The sequence below is a fragment of the Streptopelia decaocto genome (assembly GCF_964273445.1).
Source record: "Streptopelia decaocto genome assembly, chromosome: 7".
NCBI lineage: Eukaryota > Metazoa > Chordata > Aves > Columbiformes > Columbidae > Streptopelia > Streptopelia decaocto.
This window is the reverse complement of record NC_138661.1, coordinates 58,670,689-58,696,785: the sequence shown is the minus strand read 5'-3', so window position 1 is coordinate 58,696,785 and position 26,097 is coordinate 58,670,689. Positions and strand designations below refer to the sequence as shown.

The window sequence follows — 26,097 nt, the reverse complement described above, 5'->3', positions numbered from 1 at the left end:
CCGCACTGTCAGCACTTTAAAGAAAACCAGTTGAAGGTCTCTCCCCTTTTCAGTCTTTGGCAAGTGTGAAAGTTCAGGATATCACAATCCAACAGTTCATTGCAGTGCTGGTTACTTTGCTGTTTGAGCCTCAAGTAGCTTTTCCAGAATTGCACAGGAAGTTTTGAAGCATTTCTCTGTAAATCTGCAGCCTGCTGACTGCACCATCCTGTCCATTCAATAAGGAAAAATTAAAAAAAAAAAAAAAAAATCAGTAAATTTGGTCCTTATAGGGATGGAGTGACAGTAGGGTGATGTGAGAACAGGGGAGAATTATTAGAGTGAATAAAGTAGAATTAGTACAAGGTAAAGAAGGCAAAATTATAGTATTCTGCATCTTCAAATGTGCTTTTTGCTAGATTTCCATTTCTTTGATCTCAGCTCCTTGAATATGTGTCATGGTTCAACCCCAGCCAGCCACTGGGACCATCCAGCTGCTTGCTTGCTCACTCCCCCACCAAGTGGAATGGGGGAGAGAATCAGAAAGGGAAAAAAATCAAAAACCAAACCAAACCAAAAAAAACATACAACCAGCTTGTGGGTTGAGATAAGAACAGTTTAAAAGGACAGCAAAGGAAGAGTAAATAACGATAATGATAGAATATACAAAAAAAGTGCTGCACAATGCAATTCCTCACTGCTTATGACATCGATAATGTGTTCATTCCAAGCAGTGGTATTTGCACCCCAGACCCTCTCGAGTTTACTTGCTGTGCGGTGATGTCCACAGTAAGGAATGGCCCTGGGGTCAGCTGTCCTGGCTTTGCTCTCTTCCAGCTGTTTCTGTACCTGGTAGAACATGGGAAGCCAAAAAGTCCTTGACTGCCCAAAACAACAAAACCATCAGTATATTATCAACATTCTTCTTATACTAAATCCAAAACACAGCTACTAGAAAAAAGTTAACTCTATCCCAGCCAAAACTAGGACAGTATGAAGCAGGACAATAAAAGGCTAAAGAACAAATTAAGATTTTTAAAAAGGAAGCACTGATTATTTTTAATTCTTCTGTAACTGTTATTAGAAGGCAGCTTTTACATTTTAGCTTTTTAGACTGTTTATTGAATGCGTTGAACACTGGAATAAAGGCATTAATTTAAAGACAAAGAATCATTAAATAATTTTCTAAAGTCTGTATCTTCAAAAAAATAGAGTATAGTCTTCCATGTCTAAAGAAGCGTATGCAGAATTTTAGGAAATAAAAAAAAAAAACAACATTTTGAAGAGTTGAGAATGCTGTGGGAAGCTAAAGTTTTAAATGGGAGATTTACTATGAGAAAGGTATTCTTTCACTTTACCAGGACCATTGTAGTAAACAGTCTTGTAGGTGTAATAGGTAGGTAAGCAGCCCTCTGAAGTTAAACTTCATGAGATTAAGAAAAAACTCAGTTTTACATTCAGTGCTAAACATTGTGTTCTGCTGTTCTTAAATAGTGTTTTCTGCTATAATCTTCATGAGCATGCAGGTGCTTTTCTGTCCTCGGACATGGTAATTCATGCCAAGACCTTTTTAATCAAACCAGTAGGGGATTATTTTAATTAATTAAAATAAGCAGCCAAGATTAATTTCCATTTTTGTTCAATATTATCTTTTTACTTTAGCTTCAAGACACTGAGTGTTCAGATATTAGCTTAGGAAGTTTAGTTTTCTTTTCCATGATAGTATTAATCTTATGTATGAATTCCCAAAGGCATTTGGAGCTGAAATTACAGTTGTAAAGAGAAGTAGAAATCCCGCAGGGAGTTTTGCAGGACCATGGCTACCTTTATTAACATTGAATTATTTTATCAGCTTGATTTAAGATTTTTCACATTGTGTACTTAAAACTACAGAGCAGTTTTTAGCATTAGTCTAAACAAAACAGAGTATCAGTGTGTTTGCTGATGCACTTGTGGAAATGCTTCTGGTGTCATTGGGAGTAAAACACATGCACTAGAAGACCGAATTCCACTTTATGTTGTGTGAGTTTGGAAACATGTGGGCTGGTACCACGTAGAGTTTGAGAGATCCAAGCAAATCTCACATGGAGTTTCCTGGCTTAGGCTCATGGCCAAACCATAACTCATCTATCTAAAATGCATGCAGTAGCTTGGAAATCTGCTGTATTTTTAAGTGTGCAGACTAGTAGGGTGTCCTGCTTACATCCTTTCTGGAATATGGACTAATATGTTATCTAACCCTCTTCTCTAAGGCTTGGGGTTGTTGGTGGTGGAGGGAGGTATCTCTAAGCTCAGCAACACAGCAAAGGGTTACTGATGGGAAAGCAAGGAGAAACGAGAGTTGCCTTGAATGCATACCATGATGGTAAAGTCAGTCACCAAAATGGCTCAGTTATTTCAGAGGTTCAAAAAAAGCTCATGGTGACATAGCCAGTATATTTTAAAACATTGAATTAACACTTATTGCATATTGCTCTTGGAGAGTCACCAGAAGAGTGCAAAGGCAGCACTGAGTAGGACTACATAATGTGCAAAAATAACAGAGTAGCTTAGCTTCACATTGCTCTCAGGATGGACACTTGAAGTATTTATAACTGCCTTTTGGTCCAGGGGCATTAAATAGTTCAGATTTGCATTAGAGGTTCCCAGTGACCTTTCAGATTAAATCTGGTGACGTTTAACATTATGAGGAGGTGCTAATTATACTGTGTACAGTTCTTTGGGTGAACAGGAAGTGGTTTCCTATCCTCAGCAAGCCCCAGCACATAGGGAACATTCCTTCATCCCGGATTAAATTCCTAGGTGGCCTTCGATGCAACATGTTTTCGTCACCTTTTCTTTGTAAGGTGTCATGATCATCAGTGTGAAGCAGTAGCTTGCAGCTGCCTGGGCTTCACCCCATCCCCTCACTGAGCAGAGGGGGCACAACAGTTGGTGTCTTTTGAATGTGCTGTCTTCCTGGCTTTGGGTGCAAGGGCAGGACCCGCAGCAGGGTCTGTGCCCTGGGCTGCCTTGTGGTGTGTTCTGCCCTTGGGTTCTCTGCTCTGCCCTGGAGCAGAGACCTGGCAGCTGGGGTAGGGGCGGAAAGCAGGAGGGGGCTGCTGCCTCTCCTCCAGTTTCTCTGTGGATGCTGCTTACTGACAGTGCTTGACATCACTTTCTGCTTTGCTTTGTGTGCTCACGAATAATTTTCTTCCACTGATGATGGTGGAAACTTTGTATTTTGAGTATTGGGGTGGGCTGGGTTATTTTATAACTGTTTGGGGATCATTGTGGGGAGGAGAGTTGTTCTCCATCTGTGGTCATTCCTTGTGCCAGGGCTCCCTCCTGCCCATCACAGGAGGGCCGTGTGTCTGCAGCCCTGCAGCTTCCTGCTGTGCAGTCTGCATTAAACAGCGTACGTTGTGTCCCCACAGTGGCAGGGGCTCAGTGTCCTGCAGTGAGACATCTCTGAAGTAGCTTTCAGGTAGTGTGTGCATAGCTGCTGGGAGGCCTCATGTAAAACCTGCTGCTGGCTCTGTGGTTCTCTAAGCTCAGCCTTGTCCTCATTTTGAAAGACTGTCCCTTGAACATCTGCAGCTTTTTGGGGGCTTTAAGGGCTAGTCTGCCATGGGGGTTGCTGAGCTCTTTCTTGCATGAATTAATGTAGCTTTACCTTTGGCAGCAGCAAAAGGAGCTGACAGAGGTCTTACATAGCATTTAAAATGTCAGCTGCCAGTCCAGAGCAGCTGCCGGCACTGAAACTCTGGCAGGGGGAATGTTGTCACAGGGTGAACACGGGGAATGTCAGTGTGGACACAGCGTGAGTCAGGCTGGGCAGGGACTTGTGTACAGAGTTTCCTGATGTTGGTAAAATGCCTTTGAAATCTCCCAGCAAGTTGTCTTCTGTGTTGCTTGGGTCATGCATGAGGAAATATTACTGGCTCTTGACTGTTGTGTTTTGTATTCAGATCTGACTGGAAGTAGCCTGTCAGAGCGTGGGGTCTACGTTGAAGAAGTAATTCCGTGGAACTGGTCATTTGTCTTCTGGGTGGCAAAGCACCTTCAATCTGGGCTTCCCTATTTTATTGCTACTCCTTTCCTGTTCTTGCTGATTGCAGGCATTTTTTAAGACAGGCTGTAACAGTAGTGGCCTGTCTTCTGTTTATCTGCTTTTTGTATTTCCATGTTATTTATTTTCATGTCTTTGAATTTATTCAGAGTGGCACTAATGTAGTATGCATGTTTCAGGCATGAAGAGGTTAATGAAGCTATAACTATCTCATAAAATCATTTGTGTTCTTGGCAGCCTTGGAGTGGTAGTTATTGCCTGCAGTCACATACGAGGACTATTATCCTTTTTGATTGTCACATTTCTTTACAGCCAAACTAGATTTTTAGGGTCCTTTTGTACATTCCTCAGCAGTAATAGCAATTTTATGGTAGCTGTTTTGAAATCAAAAGGGCAACTTTTAGTAAACAGTTAATCAAAGCAAGAATTCCTATGTTGAAATGAATAAAATAATGTTCATGAAAAGGTATTTTCAGTATTTTATTTTTTGAGAATAAGAAATTCATGGCACAGGAAACAATTCTCAAAGCTTCACTGCTTGTTGTATTCTGATTCTTTGGCTGCTTAAACATGGTTTGACCTTAGGATGAGGTAAATAGCTTTTTTTTTTTTTGTAATTTGGGGAAAGGGGAAAAAGTGCAAGCCATGAGAATTAAAGTGGACAGGCTATTTTTTATTAATCTCCAATGGAAGTGAGTATTTTGGGAAATTTCAGAGTAATTACTAGTTACTTGTGCTGCACTGGCTATTTCAAATCCATCACGTGACTGAGAATGATGCCACTCAAAGCGCTTGCATTGCTTAATGACCTTTTTCTAGGCAATGTTATGTTGTAAAACAGTACTTAAGTAAGATGTTGTTTCAACCACGGAGTTAGCCTGGTACTAACATGCAGTCTGAAGAAATTTTATTAAGACCTTAATACCTGTGGGACATTCACGGGCAGAACTGAAGAGCTAGATAGGAAGTGAAAAAACGAGCCGGTGTTTCTTATACAGTACTCACTTCATCCCTATAAAGACTTGAGAAGTGAGAAATATGATTTCAAATACCTGGTTGTGTTGTTTGGTCATGTTGTTCCCATGACTATTTGCTTGTGTGCATTTCGGGAGTCTGTAACTGTTGTCATTAAATACATAAGATGTTTAACATATCTGAGTGTTGCTGCAGCCTTAAATCTTGGGAATAGCTGAGATTTGTGGTTTTGAACGATCCACTTAACATTTAAACAGCTATATTGTATTTTCTTACCTTTTTAAGGGGGAAGTGCTTTTACTTATTCTATGCTACTTTCTATTTATTAACATTAGCTAATACTGCTTAGCAAACATATTCTGCCATAGCTGAAGTATCTAAACTTAGAGGTTTGTAACAAGTGTGCCAATCCTGAGATAACTAGAGTATGGGTGAGTTCTGCTATTTTGAACCCAGAGAAGGAACTCTGTTTTTTACAACTGATAGTAACTCAGGCAATCTTTTCTACTCTAAGATAGATGTATCTATACATTAAAAGAAGCTCAATGTTAGAATACTGTTGTGAAATGTTAACTACAGCATGATGTCCTTTTGTTTCTTTGAATTTATAACATCCTAATCTTGTTTAGAGAAAAATAAACAACAAAAGATTTTCCTGAAAGCGTGATTAGACCTTCCTCTATCACTATCCTATGAGGCTGGATGTGAGTAGATTGACATCTCTCTGGGTATGCAGAGAGACTATTTTTATTTTAATAGTATGCTCTAACATCATATTAACAATGTTTCCTTGTGCCTAGTGAACATTGTATCATCAGAAGGCACCTGAAAGGAATATGGAAATTTCAGGTGTAGGAACAGCATAACATAGCTGTGTGTGAACATCAGACTTTACCATGCATGATGTAATTCATGACACTCAGAATTTTGCAAGTTATTGTATATACTAGATTTTTGACATAAATTTCAAGACTTTTTTCTAAGCTCTCCCATTTAAACCCCGAAGAAGAAACTAAACATACTTATTTTACGTAAATTTGAAGCTTAGCTTGATGATAGAGAACCCTTTAGAAAAGGATATGGTAGAGTGAAAGGGAAATCCAAAAGGTTTGGAAAAGAATGGGAGACAAAGGAAGAAGAATAGAAAAATTAAGTCTAACTTCTATAAAATAAAAGAAAACCTAGATGCATGGGGGGGATGCTCAGGTGGCTGTGACACTAATCATAAAAGGAACAAATATCTTCAAAAGGACAAGCATGGTAAAGTCCAGCTGCTTGTTTGTTTCTGTATCCAAAGAGATTCTGGGAAGAACCCAAACACTTCTCCATGGGCCTTGATAGGAAAGAAGGCAAAAGCAAAAACGCTACTTCTTGACACTGCAGTCATGATAATTAAGAAAGCTTTTGGTAAGATTTACTGTATTATAAATACACTAAAACTCCAATATTAAGCAAAACCATCTCTGCTTCCTTTCTTTATCACAACATCCTTTTGCTGCTGAGCAAACTGTAGCACTGGATCCCCGAGGCAGCTCCACGTGTCAGGCACCTTGATACCGGGAGGGTTGTGATTCTGCCGTGAGCTGCTCTGGCGGTGGAGTCAGAGCGAGGTTGGAGCAGAACAGGGAATTGCATAAGGACATCTCTGTTCCTTGTTTACTGGTAGCCGGTGCCACTGGAATAAACAGCTGTACTGGGAACACAGTGTCTCTCTTGTCATCAAGTCGAGCAGCACTGGAGATGAAAACTTAAAGCTCCAGCCTTGAATTCAGTGGAGGAAGCCTAAGGGATAAGGGAGCTTGTCATATGACTTTAAAAACTGAAGCAATAGGTAGTAGTTTTGGTCATAGACAAGAGCTTTTTAAATCCAGAAGTTGTTTTTGCCAGTATAGCTCTGTAGACAAAACTTTAATAGACAAACATAGAAGTTGAAACCCTTGCCCTACCCTACCTCCCAAAACAAACACCTTCCACTTCTCTTCCCTTATGCTGTAAAGTATCTTACAGGTTTTTCAGGGAGCTTTGGGTGTAGAAGCCTGGGATGGAGAGAGTCGGGTTTGTCATTACAGTACGACAGCAAGATGAGAAATTCCTCAACAAGAAAGTGTGCAATGCAAACAGACCTTTCTCACTTCTCCAGCCTCTTTATTAAGTAGGGAAAGGTTCCCAGAGTGATTCAAACAGTTTGCCTTGCAGAATTAGAACAGGTGGTGATAGTGCAGGAGTGCTTTCCTCATTAGAAGTTACTGGTGATGGTTCCACATTTTTTGTAAGCGTATGTAAACATTTGGATCCGCTCAACGTCCTCCTGCAGGCATAGTGTTTGCATGGGAAAGGGAAAATCATCGTTTCAACAAGTCACAGGTATTTAATGAGGTAAACTATGTTCAGATACTGCTTAATTAATCTTGTTTCCTTACTGTGAAAGGTGATTCAGATACTGAGTTTTCTAGAACACCATGCATGAATCCAGTGCCAGAAAACAGGGAAAAAAAAAATTGGGAATTTCATAAGACTAAAACATCCTTGTTGTTTCACTGCTGAGCAAACTTAAAGGAATGTATTTACATGGATCACTGGAGGTTGTTAAGGCTGACTTATTATTTCAGTATAGCAGGATGTAGTGAGTGGGTTGGAAAGAAGTATGCTTTTCTCTTGGAATTATTATACCTCTAGCAGAGGTAAAGAATGCTTGATTTAGCTTCTGCACAATGACATCCAAAGACTTCTGTGCTTCATTCTACATCATCAGCCAGTTGTGATGTGTTATAAGTATATAACCTTACCTTTTTGTAATTTCTGAGATGGGAATAGTTTAATTAGGTGTTCTTAGCTGAATAACTGAAGTTCAGTGACAATGTTTCAATGTTAATGTTAATTCTTGTAACTGGAGAGAAAGGTCAACTAAATAGGGAAGGTTTTATTTTCTATAAAAAAGCATTGATGTTGTTCTTTTATAACACTCTTTAGGTTATATTTAGACACATTTGTTTTGTTATTTTGAAGGAACATCTGGTGAGTCTGTGTTTCTGTGTAGTTAGTAGTATTTTGATTCCTTTGGGGAAAAGAGAAAAAGAGGCAGAAAGTTGAACTGAATGAGACTTTGCTTGATTTAGATCTAGCAAATTTAAAGAAGTTTAAAGTACGAGAAAGAAATGCTGTGTGTTCTTGCTATTTTAAAAAATACTTTAACACTGGTCCAAAACTAACGAAGGTATTATGAAAGTATTTTACTTGTCTTGTTAGTGTTTTATTTTTGTGGCAAATTAGTTTATTTTTTGTTAAAATACATACTAGATTTTGATTTAAGCATTGCAGCTATTTAAATAAAGCTCTTATTTACTGCTACTTGTATGTTTTCTACAGAATTCTATATTACTTTGAAATTCAGTATTTCATTTATATGTAGGGAAACATGATCCTTCTCCTTCATTGAGCAATCTGCCCTGCCCATATATATATATATATATATATATATATATATATTAGTCTTCAGTTGTAATGTTTTTGAATACTTACAGCACAGCTCCAAGAAAACAGTGGTAATCTGCTCTTCTGTTAACTTTGCACTCTCTCTTTTCTAATTCTTATTAAAATACTCAAGGTGCTTTAGTTTCCACAGTCGGAAGACCTTGTGTTTTCTAGTCTGACTTACTACTGGTTGTGAAAATGCACATAAATGTTTAAGAAAAAATAAGGTATTAAGTGTGTTTTGTTCAATTTGTAAAATCTGGTAACTTCAAATTCTTATTTATATAAATCTGTCAGATTCAGTGTTGCCGCTGAAAGGGAAATTATGTGCTTTCCGGGTGTTAAGAATAGATGGGAAGGCAACATAGGGATCCAGAGAATGGAGTGATGGGGGGTGCAGTTTCATATCTCCGGGTTTGTGATCGCAGTCAGGTTTTCTGTGTCTATTCTTTTTATGTTATTGAGGCAAATAACTTGTTCCCTAAGCTTTTGCTGGTTTGTGTGCAATGTTTGTATGTGGAAGGAATATGAAATACCTGGGACAGCAGAGTCACCATGGCCAAAATACCAGCTTCTGCAATGATCTCTTATTACAATCTTGCTATCTTCAGTAAACTAGATTTTCTTTTTGTCTGAACAGATTCATGGTAAGTGGTTAACATCCTTCATTGACAACAGGGAAAGTCAGACTTGTATTAACAAGTTAAGCATAAACAGATTTGGTTAAATACGGGTGGCAGAAGCGTTCCTAATTAAACAGGTAAGGTAAGGATAACGTGCAGGAAACAGAGAAGGCAAGAGAAGAGAGTTTTAAATTTGACAATGTTACTATCAAAGTGCAGAGAAGGTGCGGGCATTCTTAACATTTCTACACTTCTACTCACTTCCACTGTGCCAACTTATCTGCCTGCTGGTTTTGATCTACTTTTGATAGACCTTCTTACATAGAGGTAGTATTTTGTGTTTCTTATATAGCAACATTTTCAGAGTAGAAATTCTTCCTTTGCTCAATTAGCACTTAACATGCTGGAATTTGGATGTTTAGATACTCCTGTAGTAAGTTTAATAACTTTAAGGATTTATTCCTCTAATAGTTTTTGTACATAGTCGTTAAACTCTTCCTCAATAGCTTGATGCTCCAACCTTATGCAAAGGACTGCTTATTTATTCTTTCTTTTTTAATAGAGACTTTAAAATTAATTTGGTAGCACTTTGAAGGGAATGGTCAGAAGGATGAGATCTCAGTTAAAAGCAAAGGACCATCCAGATGGTCTTTTAAACATGAAGTCACTTATGTGTTTCCACCAAATTCTGGTGGGACTGAACCACATGCAGGAGTATTATAAAGAGTATACAAGAGTATTATAAAGACTTCTTATACCCCAATTTCCAGATTTCTAAAATATGCAAGGTGCATGTGTGTTTTAGTTCATATCAGGAATGTGCTTTTGGAGTAAATCTCCTTGTTATTACTATTTACTGTTCTTTAGCTCAATTTGTCAAGCAGTCTCTACAAATGCATATAGTCTATGGATGTAAAGTCCTCAACAGCACTGATTTGTTCTACAGACCTCCTGGTGGGTGGGTTGCGCTATCTGCAGATTCCCGACTGTTATAAAGAAGTTCTGCAAGTGATATCCTACATTGCCCAGAATTCAAAGCAGTGTGACATTCCTTTTTCCTTTGCTTCCGTGGTAAAACCTTTCAACAGTTTTTGGCTCCTCTCTGGTTGTTTTGCTGTGTATACTCAAGTTATTTACTTCTTGTGTGGAAGTATTTACTGCAGCTAGGAATGGTAACCAAAGAAGAAATAAAGAAAGATGAAGTAGTTCAATATGCAGTACCAAGCTTTAAGTATGTAGAATAGTTAAAGTGAAGATCGTTTGTTCTAGGAATCAATGTTGTTGGGCAGCTTTGTGGTCAAAAATATGTTTTGTTTTGTTTTTTTACCTTTGTACTTTCTTTATGTTGCTTTTCTTAAATCGCATTTTGGGCAAATAATGTGATATCGTTTGTGTGTAGCATTAATAATTGTGGACATGCTCAAGGGATCTGTAAGAAAAATACCTCTTTAAAAACCTCAGTTTAGTTAAGTAGTCATTGTTTACTTGGTGTTTGCAACACACTGAACTATACCTACAAAGTGAAATACTTTGTATTTTATCTTAATTCTTTGAGGGAGGACCAATTATACCCTGAATAGCTCAGAATATTTCACTTTTGATTCAGGAAATAATTTATTTTCAGCAACTCTCATGAATAGTCTTCTTAGAATTCTGCATTTCTTACCATACTCTTTTAAATAGCTAAAAATAGTTTCAACACGCACAATATGTAATAGATTTGTGGAAAATTCTTGCTGCAATATTCTCAAAATATACTCTGTGAATCCGTTGGAATAGGATGCGTCATATTTAGTCATGGTTTAGGATGAGCAAGGAGCTACATCTTAAATTCTACGGGTATTTTAAAATTACTGAAAAATGCTTAGAAACATTGTCTTGCCAAACAGTTTTGTGGTAAGAATTCCTCTAGTTTCAGGAAGTGATTTTTCATTTTTCTGATAATAAAGAAGGCCAGTTAGAATAAAAAACAGGCAGTTAAATTCTGAATATTCCTAATGCATTCAGAGACGAGTGATAGTTCCTTCTCACTGCAGGTGTGTGGATATTTGGCAGAACTCAGCATGTAGATGCTTTTGTAGATCTCCTCAATGAACATACAGCCATAACTGACACTCAGGAAAGAGAGGAAGAAAGGGAGAAAGAAAGAGAAAAGGAAGAAAGAAAGAGAGAGAAAGAAAGGCTTTGAAGAATAAGTAGAATTTTGTAACGCTGGAAGTAGCTTGGTCTTTTCAGCCCCTTTTAACTTCCAACAGAGTTGTGAATTTTCACTGCTTGCCAAAAAAAATGGTAGTTGTGACATGGGAAGCCGTGGAAGAAGCCCAGATCAGCTCAGAGGGGACTCAGACCCCTCAGTCCTCGTTCTGGTACCTGAACTTGTGGCACTTTTTGGAGCAGAGTTTGGGTCATCCAAGAGCTGTTAGTGGCACTTTCAGGAGGGTGTTTTGGGGCTGACACTGAATCGAAGGCTGGGGGCACAATGACATGTAGACTCTATAAGCTGACTCCTCCGCTGGGCATTTTCTGACTCGAGATGTTCTTAGTTGGTCAGTTAAATAAGCTTCATGGCTTTTTATTGTTTGAAGGAAGCACAGTGTGCACATAGCAGGAGCTATGTCCTGGAGTGTTATAAAACTGATCTAACTGTAAAGGTAATGAGGCACTGACATTTTTAGTTTGGGCTGTATTGTAATAGGTGTGGGGTTTTTATTGTGTCCTTCTGTATAAACAAAAAATCTGCAAAAAAATCAGAAAAGACAAATCCTATGTATAAGATCATTAGCTTTGAATTTATTTCTTAGATTCCTCCTCATTTAATAGCCTCTATTCCTAAGTTCCTACTGCAATTATCTCTTCCTTTGAAGGGCTTCAGCAGATTCTGACCACTTCTAAAGATGGGATTCTCTGTTGAAGGCTAATCGGTCTGGTCAGCTGTGTGAATTTGTGCAGAGTTACTGAAATCTTATGCTTTATAAAACATCTCACCTGTGCAAACATGTCCCACAGTCCTAATACTTCTGATTTTTTTTTTTAATAGGTTCAAGAAAGCAAAGTAAGGAGAGGAAAAATATATGATGGCAGACTAACATTCAGAGGTAAGATATACAGATAAAACACATTAAAACCAAAGCTCCTTGAGTTTAAAGGGACATTGTAAATGCTGACATCATAAGGTGGCTTTGCAAGTGAAATATATACATCTCCTTAGTCCATTTTTTTAAGAGCTCTCTAACTCCATTGAAGAAAAAAAATCTCAAATGGTCAGCTGGGTAACGAGTGTCTGGAAATGTAACAAGTGGGTTTTTTTGTTTTCGAATGTGGGTAATGACACTCATGCTTATCACATGATCCCTCTTCTTTCCTCATACCTGCTCTTTTCTTAGGCCAGAAGCATTCATATTTACAGGAATTAAGTGATTCAGAGCATCAGATTCAAAGGCTGTTACCCATGAATTCAAGACAACTTTACAGAGGGAGGATAAATACAGCATATTCTCATCTCTCCTTAAACATGATTTGGTTTAGGCATTGGTTTCAGATTGAATAAATAACTGAATACAGAGTTTAGAGACTCCAGACACCTTAAGTAAATTGAGTTAAAAAAATTAGGGGGCATTGTTGTAGTGAATAGAAGGCAATGTGTTTTACAGAGAAGTGGGTATACTTCCAAGTAATTACTAAGAGCAGATCCTGCTGCTAATTCAAACAATAACATTTTCTAATTATATAGGGCCAGATTTTCTGGTTTACAGTTTCCCAGAGAAAAACTCTTGTTTGGGAAGGCTGGGGTAGAATTTTCCCTCCTCTGCCCATCCTTCTGCAGGAGCAGGGAAGTAGAAAAAGGTGTTCTTGGCTTACATGATGCATGCCGGGGTGGTGATGCAAGCTAATGAATATGTTACACCTAGTTTTCAATTAGTATGCGCCAAAATGCCTGATAATTGAGGCTGTAGTGCCTTTCAGAGATAGCCAAGCATTTTACATTTGTATAAATAGCTGTGTTACATGCATAGCAAGATGGTGTTTTCTACTCTTTTTCAAAGGAATAAATGAAGACCCAGAGCTGTAATAGACTGTGACAGAGCAAGAATAAAATCTAACATTACACAGTAATGCTGGAAACCAGTAGTCCTCTGTTATTTCAACTGGAAAGTAACACGTTCCTTTTAGTAACACCTGCAAGGAATTATTTTAATAACTCTTTGCAATATCTTATAACAAATGTACATGTTAGGAGAGTGTAGATGTTACTGTCTATAGCTACAACGCAACAAGTATGAAGCTGTTTCTGATTTGAGGGGTTTGCAGGAAGACAAGGATTTTGCAACCAGGAAGAGCAGGTGATTTTTTTTTCCTGGTGACATAGGAAATCTTCAGGCCTGCTAATAAAATTCATTTTAGGAGACTTTCAGATGGAAGCTGAGTGTCTGTGCAGACTCTATGGCATATGGTCATTGTAATACTAGAAATTTTCTTCTTACTTTCACTTCGCTAAAAGGAAACATTATAAAATTTTCTTCTCTGCATTACACATTTTAAACATGGAGAAAGAAGACTGACGTATTCCATTTGCAAAGGTGAAGTCAGAATATTTTGATCTTATTAAAGCTACTTTATTTGTTTTCAAAACAGATTCCAGCTGAGGGTGTGTAACACTTGTTGAAGTGACATTTTCAGTTGTAAAAACATTGTTTGAAAATTGTGCTCTAGGTTTAATAGCAGTTGGTGTTTCTTTAGCCCATCCTATTAAAGTCAGTCCAACTGTAGGTGGTCATAGTCTTGAAATCTGTGTATGTGCTTTAGAATTAGAATATAGAGAATTAGGGAAATAATACAGAGAATTAGAGAAAGAACATTGGAAGGAAGGGTATTAGTACACACTCCTGACTTCCTGGTGAGAAAACACGAGTGAAAACATCTGTCTGTAAACAGTGACCTGCTGTTTGGTCCATGGCCTAAGAAAATACTTTGTTCCCTTAAACTGCACTCTGTCCCTTCATCCCTAATGTCAAGGATGGATGGACATAACTTTGAGAACTGACTTAAATATCTGACCTTGCAAAATCCATTTGTTAAATTGCTTGGATTTTTTCGATGTGGCAATACACAATACCAGCTGCATAGTGCAAGTTAAAAGAAAGGGAGTGGAGTGCACCAACTTTCAGCATGGGCTGGCTCTAGTAACTTTGCTTTCATTTTCACCTGAAATGCAAGTTCACTTAGTTTTGAATTTCCCACTGCAATGCTGAATGTTTTGCTTGCTACTGAAGATAGAGCTCACTTTTAAGAATTCTTGATTCTCGAACAGTATTTCTTATCATCGCCACTTTGTTTTTAGACAAAGACGTCTTTATGTGGAGAGTGTGCAAACGCCCAGTTCACATCCCTGTTGATTCCTTTCCTCTGTGTCTCATAAACCCCTGGTCATTTAGGATAAATCTAGAAAACTAAACTTGTGGTTTAAGCATTTCCCTCACAAGATGGCAGCATTGCTTCAGGGAATAAAATTGACTGCACCTTTCAGGATGTCTTGAAGTTTTTAATATTCCCTTTTTATCCAGTAGGTGAGAGAAACTCTGACAGATGTGTTCATTTGTGTTATCTGAATTTACATATAACATCAGTCACCAGCCTGGTTGAGTGTCATTCATTTGCTTCGATGTTTGCAGTCTTTGTGATGGAAATTACTTACCAGGACTGTAATGAGTTCTGTGAATTGCATTGAAATGATATCATTATTTTGATTCTTTACCATTATTATAGTGACTGTAGTTGATACTGTAGTTGCATTTCTTGAGACTTCAGCTTCAAACCTGGAATTTTATTGTTTCAGTTGCACTAAGCAGAAATATCTTACAGGAATTTTAATTTCAGATTCATCCATGTTTCTCTTCCCATGCACTGAGTGCTTTTATCCTTTCAGGACTTGATCCTACTCTCTGAAGTCAATGGCTGAGTCAGAATTTTAGGGTAAGTCCTGTAAGGAGATAGAAAAGCAAATAAGAAAGTTAATAAAGTAGTGTTGGGTTTTTTTTATTTTTTATTTTATTTTGTTCCCTATGTAAATAATCAGGCACCATGAAAGAGCTGCTGTTTGAACCATTAGAAGCATCCGTTACCTCTGGGCAATCCACTGATTGACTTCAATCAATGCCAATCACTGATTGACTTCTAAAGGACTTAAGTCAAGTTTGTTTCTGATTCTGAAACCAGATCTACCAATTTGGCCTTACCCATAAAGAATAAGAAGTCTGGAAATACAGGAATCCTCACTATGTTGTCTTGGATGCAGCTGAGCCCAAGAATATAGATTTTGCCTATGGTTCTGATTTTACAGCATGAGTTGTGAGCTGAAGGATATTTCTAATTCATATGACTGTTTTATAGCTGTTTGGATATTCCACTTGGCAAAAATTCTAACAAGACCATTTTCGTTCTTAAATCAGGAAAGCATCTTCCATGATTGCCTGGAGAAATGTCTCTTTTATACTTAAAGTACTGAAGAAAACATATTTTGCTATCCTGAGTAGCAATGGTTATTATTTCAAGGGAATACTGAATGGTATAACACTTTAACAACAACAAAAATTATTTGAAGCCTTTTATTTTAATTTTCTTGAAGATTTTATGCTGAGCACAAAAAAAAAGCTTGCCTTTCTTTTAATTTGTCAAAATCTAACGTTAAGATCTGGTTTTACTGAGAATTGGTCACTTGGTTTGCCCTTCTAGGACTAAGGTAGGTTTAATCTGCAAGCAAACTTTCTACTAACAGCTCAAGTCATTCAACTTAATGTTTAGAGACATTAAAATTCATATCTTTATACTTTCCCAAAGTGGAATGTATGAATTGAGTATTTCACTTCTTCTTTAACGTTACTAGAGATTTTTATTGGTGCAGTTCTGTTAATCTTCAGTGACTCACAGTACTGCCTCTCAAACACTAGCTTACTATTAGTATCATTTACTTTTGTGGCTCAGAACACATTTTTCTAAAATTGCTGAAGGAAGAAAGCCATGGATATAAATGATATTAAGAGAATGAAGTCAGGCCCTTGTGTGCTGAAGAATGCTGAATTCTGTTCTTTCCTTCCTACTCCAGCATAGAGTCTGAGTAAACAGAAGAAACATACATGATGGTATCTTCATTGGTAGAGGCTGGTGGCTCCCCTTTAACATATCTTCTGGGATGCTGCAAGAACTGAAGTGGAACACGTGGACAGCAAAGTGCGAGAGCTTCAGAAAAGTAAGTTCAAACACTGAAAGTTGTTTTGACTCCTGCAGGCCAGCACACCTCCATCATTCCAGCTCTCTTAGTCTAAAAAAACCCCAGAGAGCATGAATCTAACCTCCTGCTCACAGAAAGCCTGTGATATTCTCCATGTGCCCTTTGCTGCTTCCCTCCCCGCTCACTCGTCCTGGCAGCAGAACAAGTCTGGCCTTGTGAGCTTTCAAAGGGAATTGAAAGACATTCTGCTTTAAAGAGGAAGATAATTCAAGGGCTAGCTTGTAGCAGAAAATTAAAGAAACTAAATAATTGAGGTTATTGTTGATGAAATGCAATATTGATCACATTCAAGTCTAACCTACACCATTAAAAGTCAGAAGCTATTTTTTAGCAGACTGTATGAAATGAATTTCTCTTTTTCCTAGTGGATGGGAATTCTTGTTATAAATGGGTCTCAGTGGTTTGATCAGCAGTGACAATATGTGTGGTCTTTTATTCTAGAAGTATTGATGTACGTGTTGAAGTCAATTTATTTTTTTTTAAAGCATTAAAAATGTGTTTGGCTTTTACTGTGTTTTTCAGGGCTATTCAGAAGCACACTTGAAGGAGACTGGTGAATGAGGTACTCTTAACCTTTATAGTGGCACTGGTAAGACAAAAACTAAACTTTTATGAGGTAGCTTTTATCATGTGTGAATTCTAGAAGCACTTGTGTCTACCTGACCCACAAACAAACAGACAATTTCGTTTTTAAGGACTTGAAAGTCAGTACTTTCCACACATGCTTAATACAAAGCACAAAAAGAAAGAAGAGATATAATGCTCTTCCCTCTAAGTATTCAGAGAACATAATAGGAAAGCATGTAACAAAATTATATGCATCTCAAATGGTTTAATGAAATGCTGAATTTTGGTTTTATTCTCATTTTTAGTATGGCCTATTTATTTGCAGTCCTAGAACAATACTCATCCAAGTTTCTATTATGATCCATATGTACAGTTTTCATAGGATAGCTTTATATTTGTTTGCCAGTCTTGAAATGTTGATTGACTAAAAATTATCAGACATAACATAGAAAGAACTGGGTGCATCTCCTTTTTCAATACCTCACTTCAGTCACGGAAGAATTTGCAAAGAGACTGTTGAGGATGACCAGATTACCCAAATTTGTTTCTCACTCAGGAAGACTGAAATGTTCTGCTTTTAATTCCCGTCCTATTTTACTTCTCTGTGCTTTAAGGATTTATGTTGGCATTGCAAAGAGAGGCAGAGATGAACATCTAAATGCCAGTTGGTTCATATCTTGATAAAGGTGCACCATTAGAAAATTGATTCTTCAAAAGCATACGTTATGTTGTAATGTTCATAAAAATGCTTTTCAGTAGCTGAGTACTGCTTAAACTCATTGGATGGCTCTGCATTTGGCTTCTGTTTTACTGCATATAAGATGTATTGAAACCCTAAACTTATAATTAAAGTTTCTGACCTTTATATAATGCAAATGTGTCAAAAGAGAACTTACTCTGAAATGGATAACTAGACATATGGCCAAAATGTCATTCATACTTTTGTTCAAAAACATAATTAGAGGAGCATATGTTATATTCTGAATGACAATGTTTCTACTAATAAAGGGAAGGATTTATGAGAAGTCTTTGGGCCAGATTCCAGTTTCTCTTTCTGCTACAATACATGTGGAATGAACCTAAAGAAGTAAAATGTCAGAAACACGAGCTATTGCTTGCGAAGATTTTTATATTGGCATGTTTGAGATTAATATCTGTTCCATTTGGTGTACATAATTTTAAAGTGGCAGTAATAGTATATGTGGTAATTATGATACATATTACCAAGTCCTAAGCATTGTCTATTGTATCAGCTTACCTGGAAGATAGCACAGTAAATAACTTTTATGCTTTACGCAGTATTGCTAAGAAGAAATTTGGTCTTATTTCATCATTTGGGGGCTGGGGAGAATTAAATAAAACCTAAAAGCAGTAGTATTAAGGTAAAGTGCATTGAAGTATAGGCAGTTAATATAAAAGAATATCTAAATTATTGATATAAAAAAAGTATAATTCTAATTCAAGAGAGTTGAATGGGGGCTGTCCTGAAGAGTAAAAATTTGTGATTTACTCAAGCAAAGGGCTTGATATTTATCTATGACACAGGCTACTTCACACCCCATTTTCAGATAAAACATGAGATTGTTTTGACAAAGGAAAGCAAAGCATATTGGTCTGAGTAACACTTTAGCTTGTTTACTTCAGAAGAACCTGTATAAAGTAAATTCTCTTTGTTAAGTCCTCAGGTCTTTGGGCTGTTTATTCAGGAATAACTCATAACAAATTAAGCAAAACAGGAGTTTATAGGCTGTAGAAGAACTTTTAATGAAACATGAGCTGTTACCTGATACAGCAGCATTAAGCCTTCCTAGGAGACTAACGTCTTTATGATACATACCTTTCTGTATCGGAGCCATAAAAAAGACATCATTTAAGGCTACAGTTGATATATTTGATATATGAAAATTATATTTCTTAAAATTATATTTTAAATATATATTTATCGTTCATCACACTTGACAGATGAAAGACTGTAGATCCATACATTCAGTTGCACAGTTGAAGATGATGTATAAAAGAGAAGGAAAAACAGATTAACTGTGAATAACAGTAAAGTGGGAGATATTGGAGAGGAAACTGAAGGCTCTTAGAATAAAAAAGAAGGTAAATTAAAAGTCATTAAGGAGTATACAGATAAAAATGAAAGCAGGAGAAAGGCAGGATGAAGGCAGAGGTGTCTGCATGAATCATGAGTAGTGGAAAGAGTGGTCAGAATATATAGGAATATGTTATTGTAAAGAAGGTTTGGGTTTTTTTTTTGAGAATGTTAGGAAGCTCTCAGGAATCTGGGCAGAGGTGTAAAGAAACAGGAAGATTCAGGAAGCTTTCAGTCTTTAAAGAAGTGTTAAAATCCCAGAATCCATATTGGCCATTTAGGACTCCGTACAGTCCCAGCAAAGGGCAGATTATTTTGCTCAGTTTGTGCACAGGCCTATATGGAAACAACATATTCAGGAATTGCAGGAGGGTTCTCAGCAGATTTGGAGCCAATAGAAGTTGTACATTTGGATGCAATGGTTTAATTGTTTATGTTTATTGCAGAAATCCTAGATTATAAAAATACCTGTCCCTGAAAGATACTTGACAAGGAGTTTTCTTGTAAGGGAAGAGCAGTTGGAAGAGAAAAGGATATTTGTTTCTTGCAGTAAGTAAGGAAAGCTGTACTAGTTTCCAACATTATCAATAGCAAGCTTAAGTGGACAGAGGTTTTTTGAAAGTGAAGGGCAGAAGCAAAGCTATGCAGAGACAGACGGCACTAGAAATAGGTGCTGGAGGAAAATTAGAACAACAGTTTGGAAGAGAAGAAATAGGGCAGCTAAGTGGTACATGAACTGTTAAGGAGCGATGAGTTAGAAAAATGGGTAAGAGGCAAGAGGATGGGAGTGGGAATCAGAAGATTGGTGGAAATGGAAAATAGACAAAAACAGAGTAGTCATGGAACTGTGAATGTGAATCAGAAGTTATTACAGAATCACAGAATGTTTGGGATTGGAAGGGACCTCGAAAGATCATCCAGTCCAATCCCCCTGCCAGAGCAGGAACACCCAGATGAGGTTACACAGGATAGGGAATTAAGGCACTGAATGAAGAGAACAAGCAAAGATGTTATAATATCTGTGTGTACAAGCACAGGCATGCCACAAGAAGAGCCAGAGGCCACGAATACATTGCAAAGAGCAAGTTTTATTTTAGTTACCTCTCTACTGGGGGATCTCCGAAGTCTCACCTAAGCTCCCATGCAGAGGTGACACCAGTGGGGATGCAGGCGCTGGTCAGTTCAGCCCTGCTGGAAGATCATGGGGCCTGCTGAGCTCACCTGTGTTTCAAGGCTTCAGGCAGGCGCAGCCTCCCGCTCTTTCTCACAACAAAGCAGGAATCTCAGACATAAGATGCCTAGAGTTTCTCACAGGCCTATGTCATCCAACACAGAGGTTCCACTCATCAATCACACAAGGTCAGCAAAACAATTAGTGTGATATATGTGCTTTTTTCTACAGACAAGTGTAAGTCACTTGAGCGTATTTACATTTAACTAATCACCTTGCCAAATCTTCTGCTATATCCCCATACAATATGCTATGTAAGAATAAATATTATGCTCTGTGTGATCCCCAAAAGGTCTGTCACAGATCATAGTCTGTGATGTCGCAAGAAAATCCTTAGTGCGCTCAAAGGAAGGCCTGCTAAGATTTCATATCGTTAAGACTTTTCTCCACCTAAAGTAGAAGAGGCCAGATAAATCCAGAGAGTGTCCATGGATTCAGAGAAGCACCTATAATAATATGCCATCAAAGAGCTGCAGACTGTGTGCTTTCCTATGTACTTTTGTAGCTACTTCTTCTGCCTATGGCATCTTCCCCTGCTGTGTTTTGCTTTCCAGGGAATCTGTTCCTCCAGTGTAGCTGTAGGATCGCCCCGGTTTTCTCCAGAACTAATCTCCTGTTAGTTATGGTTAACTCTTATTGTCTGCAGTCCCAGCTCCTGCCCGCTGGGATTCTCCTGCTGCTATTCGTGGCTCAAGTACCCAACCACATGGTTGTGTGGCCTTGGAAATGGAGGCAGGGGGGTGGATTTAGTACAGAGAAGTGGAGCTTACATGGAGACCAACAGTTCTGACATGAAAAACTGATACAGAAAAACAGGGTCAGCTCAACTGCCATTAGCACATTTAACAAAGCTAATGTTAGCAAAGTTATTAAAACCAAAACAAGATGTAGGCTCTGAAAACTTCTCTGCAAGATACAGAGCTGTGCTACATGTGCAGGAAGAGCTTTTGTAATTCCAGTCTCAGAGGAGAGAGAAATGGAGCTGTGTGCAACTGATGCATATTGATGTGTGACCTTGACACCTGCGTTACCAACAACAAAAGTTTGAGGCAGCATGTTTTGTGCAGAATATTTGAAGTAAGATTGGAAGAACAATCAACTGAGAAACAGAACCCTTGACTGTATTGTAATAAAAACAAGCACTAACACCTGCTGTGAGTCTAAAGCCTTTTTTTTGCAAGATAAAAAGTCCCCAAACCATCCACTATCTGAAAAAAATTCAGTATAATATCATGGAGTAAGCAAATGCAATGCCTTTCATTTACAAATTGTCTTTACATTTTTGAGATATGTTATTCATGAGTATTAGGTGCATAATGCAACACATGTTTGTAACAATCTATGTAACACGCTAGTCCCTTGCTAAGAAATGAATTGGCATAAGAAGACCTTTATGATTTCTCTTGAATGAGTAACAGGTAGTGGTGAAAGGTATGTATGGTATTAGCTCAAAGATTGCTAGAGAAAATCTGCAGTACCTTTTGCAATGGTACTTGCCTATAATAATCTGAAATTCTCTCTTAATGCTGAAATATAAAATTCAGATTTAGAAGCAAGGTCCTGTCCTAAGACACTTGGTATTTATATTGTATACAAAGTGGATTTTTTTAACCATTTAATGTTTCTGAACACCCAGTTTCCTTGTGTTTCCATGTTACTCGGTTAGTTCAGCTCTGAAATGTGCTGGTCAATGGCACTGAAGTACGTTGTTTTGATTTGTTCCATTTGCAGGAGAGGAAACATACCTTCTAATTGTCTAGCCAGAAATCCAGTGCTGGAACCAAAAATAAATCAGTTCTTTCTAATTTGTGTCAAGAGGAATAAAGACTTTTCAGACTACATTCTGCCTTCATGGCAAGTCTTGTCTTCTAACTATAGTTAAATGGGATGGTATTTGTTCGGCATTTGAAAGAAGCAGTGAAGGTGCTCTGAAGGAAATGCCATGTGGATTATAGAAAGAGTTTAGGTTCCTGACTGTAGAGACAGTAGCTTAAGAAAGATTATGTGAATATTTCTGGTTTGGTTCAGACCAGCTACAGATGGGCCATCATCAATTATATTGTTTAAACAGTCTATAAAAGCAGAGCCTTGCTAAATCTGAGCACTGTGATGATTCCAGCAAGCTCACTAAAACGAGTTATTTTTGGAAGTAAAGAAAGAAGACAGGACATGGGATCTGCACTAAAAACCTAATTCTCTGTTTGTTTAGGGTCAGGAAATGAGAAAAGCAACATTACAGCTCAGAATAAAACTGGTGCAAATCAGTAAGGATTAAAAACTAAGATAAAACTGACCTCTCCGCAGGGGAGGAAATCAGGCTGATGGATGTGTCTGGTTGCCTTGGTGGAGAAGAGATGACAGGAAAGTTTGGTTTTATTTTGGGTTGAATTATTGTCTGGAAAAGGCAATCACAAGTCCTTGGCGGGGAGTTTTGTTCAGCTCTCTCACCCATATTTTCTATGTGAGGTCTTGTACTTTCTGAGGTCCCTTTTTAAAGCATTGGTCCAGATAACATTTACAGTCCTGTCACCTAGAGTTTGGAAGCCATGTGTGAAATCTTGATAGTAATGAAATGCCTCTTGTTAATTTAAAATACAATAGTAATTAAGTTTATGGATTTCCAATATTCTGTGCTATTGAATGTTCTTAAACTAATCCATTAGTAAGGATTAAAGAACTGTGATTCTGTGATCTATGCAATGTTTTCACTGCTATTTCAGCACCAGTACTGAATCTGTAACCAGGAGAACTGAAGTTATGAAATTAATTTTGAAGTACAGCAAAAGGCTAAGGAACATAGAATTTGAAAATGGATCTTGACAAATTCAAGGAACGAAGTATTTGACTGGCCAGGATGTTCTTGAATATTGTAAATAGATTAGAAGGAGTTCTTGAACTGGGTCTCTTTTGTTTTTAATCGCTTATCAGTTGAGGATTACCATTAATTACCTGAAGGATTGAAGAAGGATTTTTTCGTCTGTCTCTCCCTCATGCATTGTTATTTTTTCGTGATTACATTTGTTGCTTCCTTGTTTTATCTTTGCTGGGAACTAAAGACAGGAGTCTGAACATGCTATACTGTCATTCCTATAGGAAGTTTTCAGGATCCTGTTTATATTTTCTTCCCATGCTTGGCAATGCATCGGGCTTGCAGTTGCCAGATTTGGAGGAGTAAAGAATTCTCTTCTCCCTCTGCTGTCTCATCCCTATTTGCATTGGCAGGGGCTGTTGGGATTTTTATTTTTCTGTGCTCTTCTGTTTTATGGAGTAAAGTTCCCTTCCTGGGCTTAGCTCAGCGGCATCACTGTAACTCCCTGACAGTGCAAGACCTACAGTGCTGCTAAATATGGTTGCTCTTTATTTCTGTGTGATGTCCAAAGGTTGGGGTTTTTTTCATCTTTTATACTAAACATATATGTTACAGGCTGTGAGCATTTTTCAACTGCTGTGTATATATGGGCAGAATGGGTGTTGATGTTAAATTTTAATATAACATCTACTACATATGTTTAGGACTGCAGGGAAAGCTCAACTCAATGATGAAGGTAGTCCCTGCCATTATTTACGCCCCTTTTCTGCAAGGAAATGCCTCTGCCACAGTCATGCAAGCAGCAAAATCAATGCTGTGCTTTAATCCTGAATGTATTTAAAAGTTCGCTTTGAAAAATCTGTCATTTTAGAGTATTTCCTTGCTGTGCAATAGTGTAGGCTGTACACCCTCAATCTGGTTTATGTGATTGCACCCATAATAGAATCAAACTATTTAAAGTCAGATTTCTCAGTAAAGTAACCGGAATCCCAGGGAGAAAATATATGAGGATCAGTGATCTTAAATCCCAAACCCCAAAGGTTTTCAAAATGTAATAATCCTAACATTTTTACTTTTCAAGAAGATCAAAGCACTCCTAGCCTTTCAGGTACCTTTCTGTGTGATTTAGAAAGCAAAGAGTAATGTGCAAATGTGAAAGCTTTGAGCTAATTGAATATTAATTACTCTCCAAATATGCTACTATTGAGATGTTTGATCATTAAGGACGTAGAACATTCCATAATTGATAAAAGATGACTCGTTAGTTAAGACAAGGCGTTTTAAAAAAAAAAAAAATTGCTTGATTATTGAGGAATGGCTTAAAGTCATTAATTTCTTCACAGTCTCTGTCAGTATGGAGTTCATTTCTGAGGTGTAAGGTTACACTGGAGCATTGGATAGGAGGTTCCAGAACATTATCAAAGTGTAATACCAGCTTTGCCAGTGTTGCAACAGTCAAGCTTAGTGCAATTAGGCAGGGGCAGGAGGAAGCAACTATGTTTTGTGCTCTGCTTTCAGCAATTCTACTTATATTTTTATACTTTTTCTATACTTTGCATTAATTCTTTTATAAAAGTTATAAACAGTATGATCTCTCAAACTTCTAATGTGGAGATGTGCTTGTTCAGGGAGTGTGCTGAGACAGCAAATGGGAGAGACCAGCTCTTGTCATGCAGCTCTGAACAAGACACAAAGGTGGATTTATTCTTGCATGACGTGAAATCCTAACTTTGCTCTGGCTAAAAATGTCTCAGTTCCAAATCCTAAAAGAGAGAACGAGACTCAGTTGCTCACCAGTAAATGTGAGCCTGGTGCTTAGTGAAATGGGGTCTTTGGTGGCTGTGATACTTGTTCACTAAGTATGATAAACATTTGTGTGTTTCCAGGCGGAGGAAATGGGACAAAATGAGCAGGAAGAACCCATGTTGCTGCTCAGGTATAATGGATTTCACTGCAGCTAAGTCACAGAGTCATTCTGTTGAAAGAGACACCTGGAATCTGAGAATTAACAAACTCCTCTCTAATGAGCTGATGGAGTTGAGGAGGGAGCTAAAAATGTGAATGATTGCAGTGTGAACTAGTGTGAATCTGACTGTGCCAGTCACTGGCTGGCATGGAAGTGGCCCAGAGGGGCCATCTTAAGGTAAAATGTATTTACACAGGATGCTTCAGAGCAGCAATATATTTGCAAAGAGGAAACTATTACACCATGCGTCTATTAGGTGAGTCAGATACATTGGTGAGCACCAGCAGGGAAGAAAGGAACTAGAGATACTCAGAACCTGAGGAACTGATGAGCAGCCAAAAGGGAAAAGCGCATTTATATGAGAAGAAATAGCACAAAGTAACATCTGCATTGACAGAAGTTTGGGACCAAATGCTTGGCTGTCACGTGAGTGCACTGGCAGCTGTGTGAGAGCAGAGACAGCAGAAGCAACAGTGTTGAATAGTTGCTGAAATGGTGGAAGGGCAGAGCAGAACCACGGTCCTGCCGCCTGGCGGCACGGAGCCCACCTGAGAGAGCACAGGGAGACAGGAATTGCTTTCTTCTGTCTCCTCGGCAGAGATGGGTCAGAGGCAGGAGAGGCAAATATTTCTCAGCTATTTCCCTGTCAAACCAGAGGAGTTTTTTTATTTGACTTACCTACAGAAAAAACATAACTGAGCATTAATAGATGCATTACTTGGGACATATTTGAGCTAGAATCACTACAGTGCATTTTGAAAGTACAGCTTGCAGCAAGTATAGTTTCTGTGTATAGATGCAGAAAAGGATGCAATTCTTTGTCCTGTTTTATTGCTTTTATCTTTGATGATGTGACATTAGAAAGAAATGTGATATCATAGAAATATTTTCTTGTAATAAATGACTACAGCAAAAGTATTTATAAGGTAAAGCTGAAAGATAAGTATGGACTCAGAGCTAGAAGACTCATCAGAGAGAATGTGTAGCAGATGTTTAATGTACTGTGATGTGGCACAGACATTTTTCTTGTTTCCTATTTCAAAAT

General features: G+C 37.9%; 1 protein-coding gene across 2 annotated transcripts in view; it reads left to right on the top strand.

Annotated features, from left to right (window-relative positions):
• The first annotated feature begins 3,408 nt into the window (after positions 1-3,408).
• Positions 3,409-26,097, top strand: part of GALNT18 (polypeptide N-acetylgalactosaminyltransferase 18) — a 327,554-nt gene continuing 304,865 nt past the window's right edge. The window contains exons 1-5 of one of the 2 annotated variants that reach the window (XM_082057797.1): positions 3,409-3,445; positions 12,137-12,194; positions 15,023-15,069; positions 16,199-16,342; positions 16,907-16,946. The gene's annotated coding sequence lies outside the window, so the exon portion shown is untranslated. Of the gene's footprint in view, positions 3,446-4,988; positions 5,060-12,136; positions 12,195-15,022; positions 15,070-16,198; positions 16,343-16,906; positions 16,947-26,097 lie in introns of those variants that run through there. The other variant, XM_082057798.1, reaches the window with a different exon arrangement.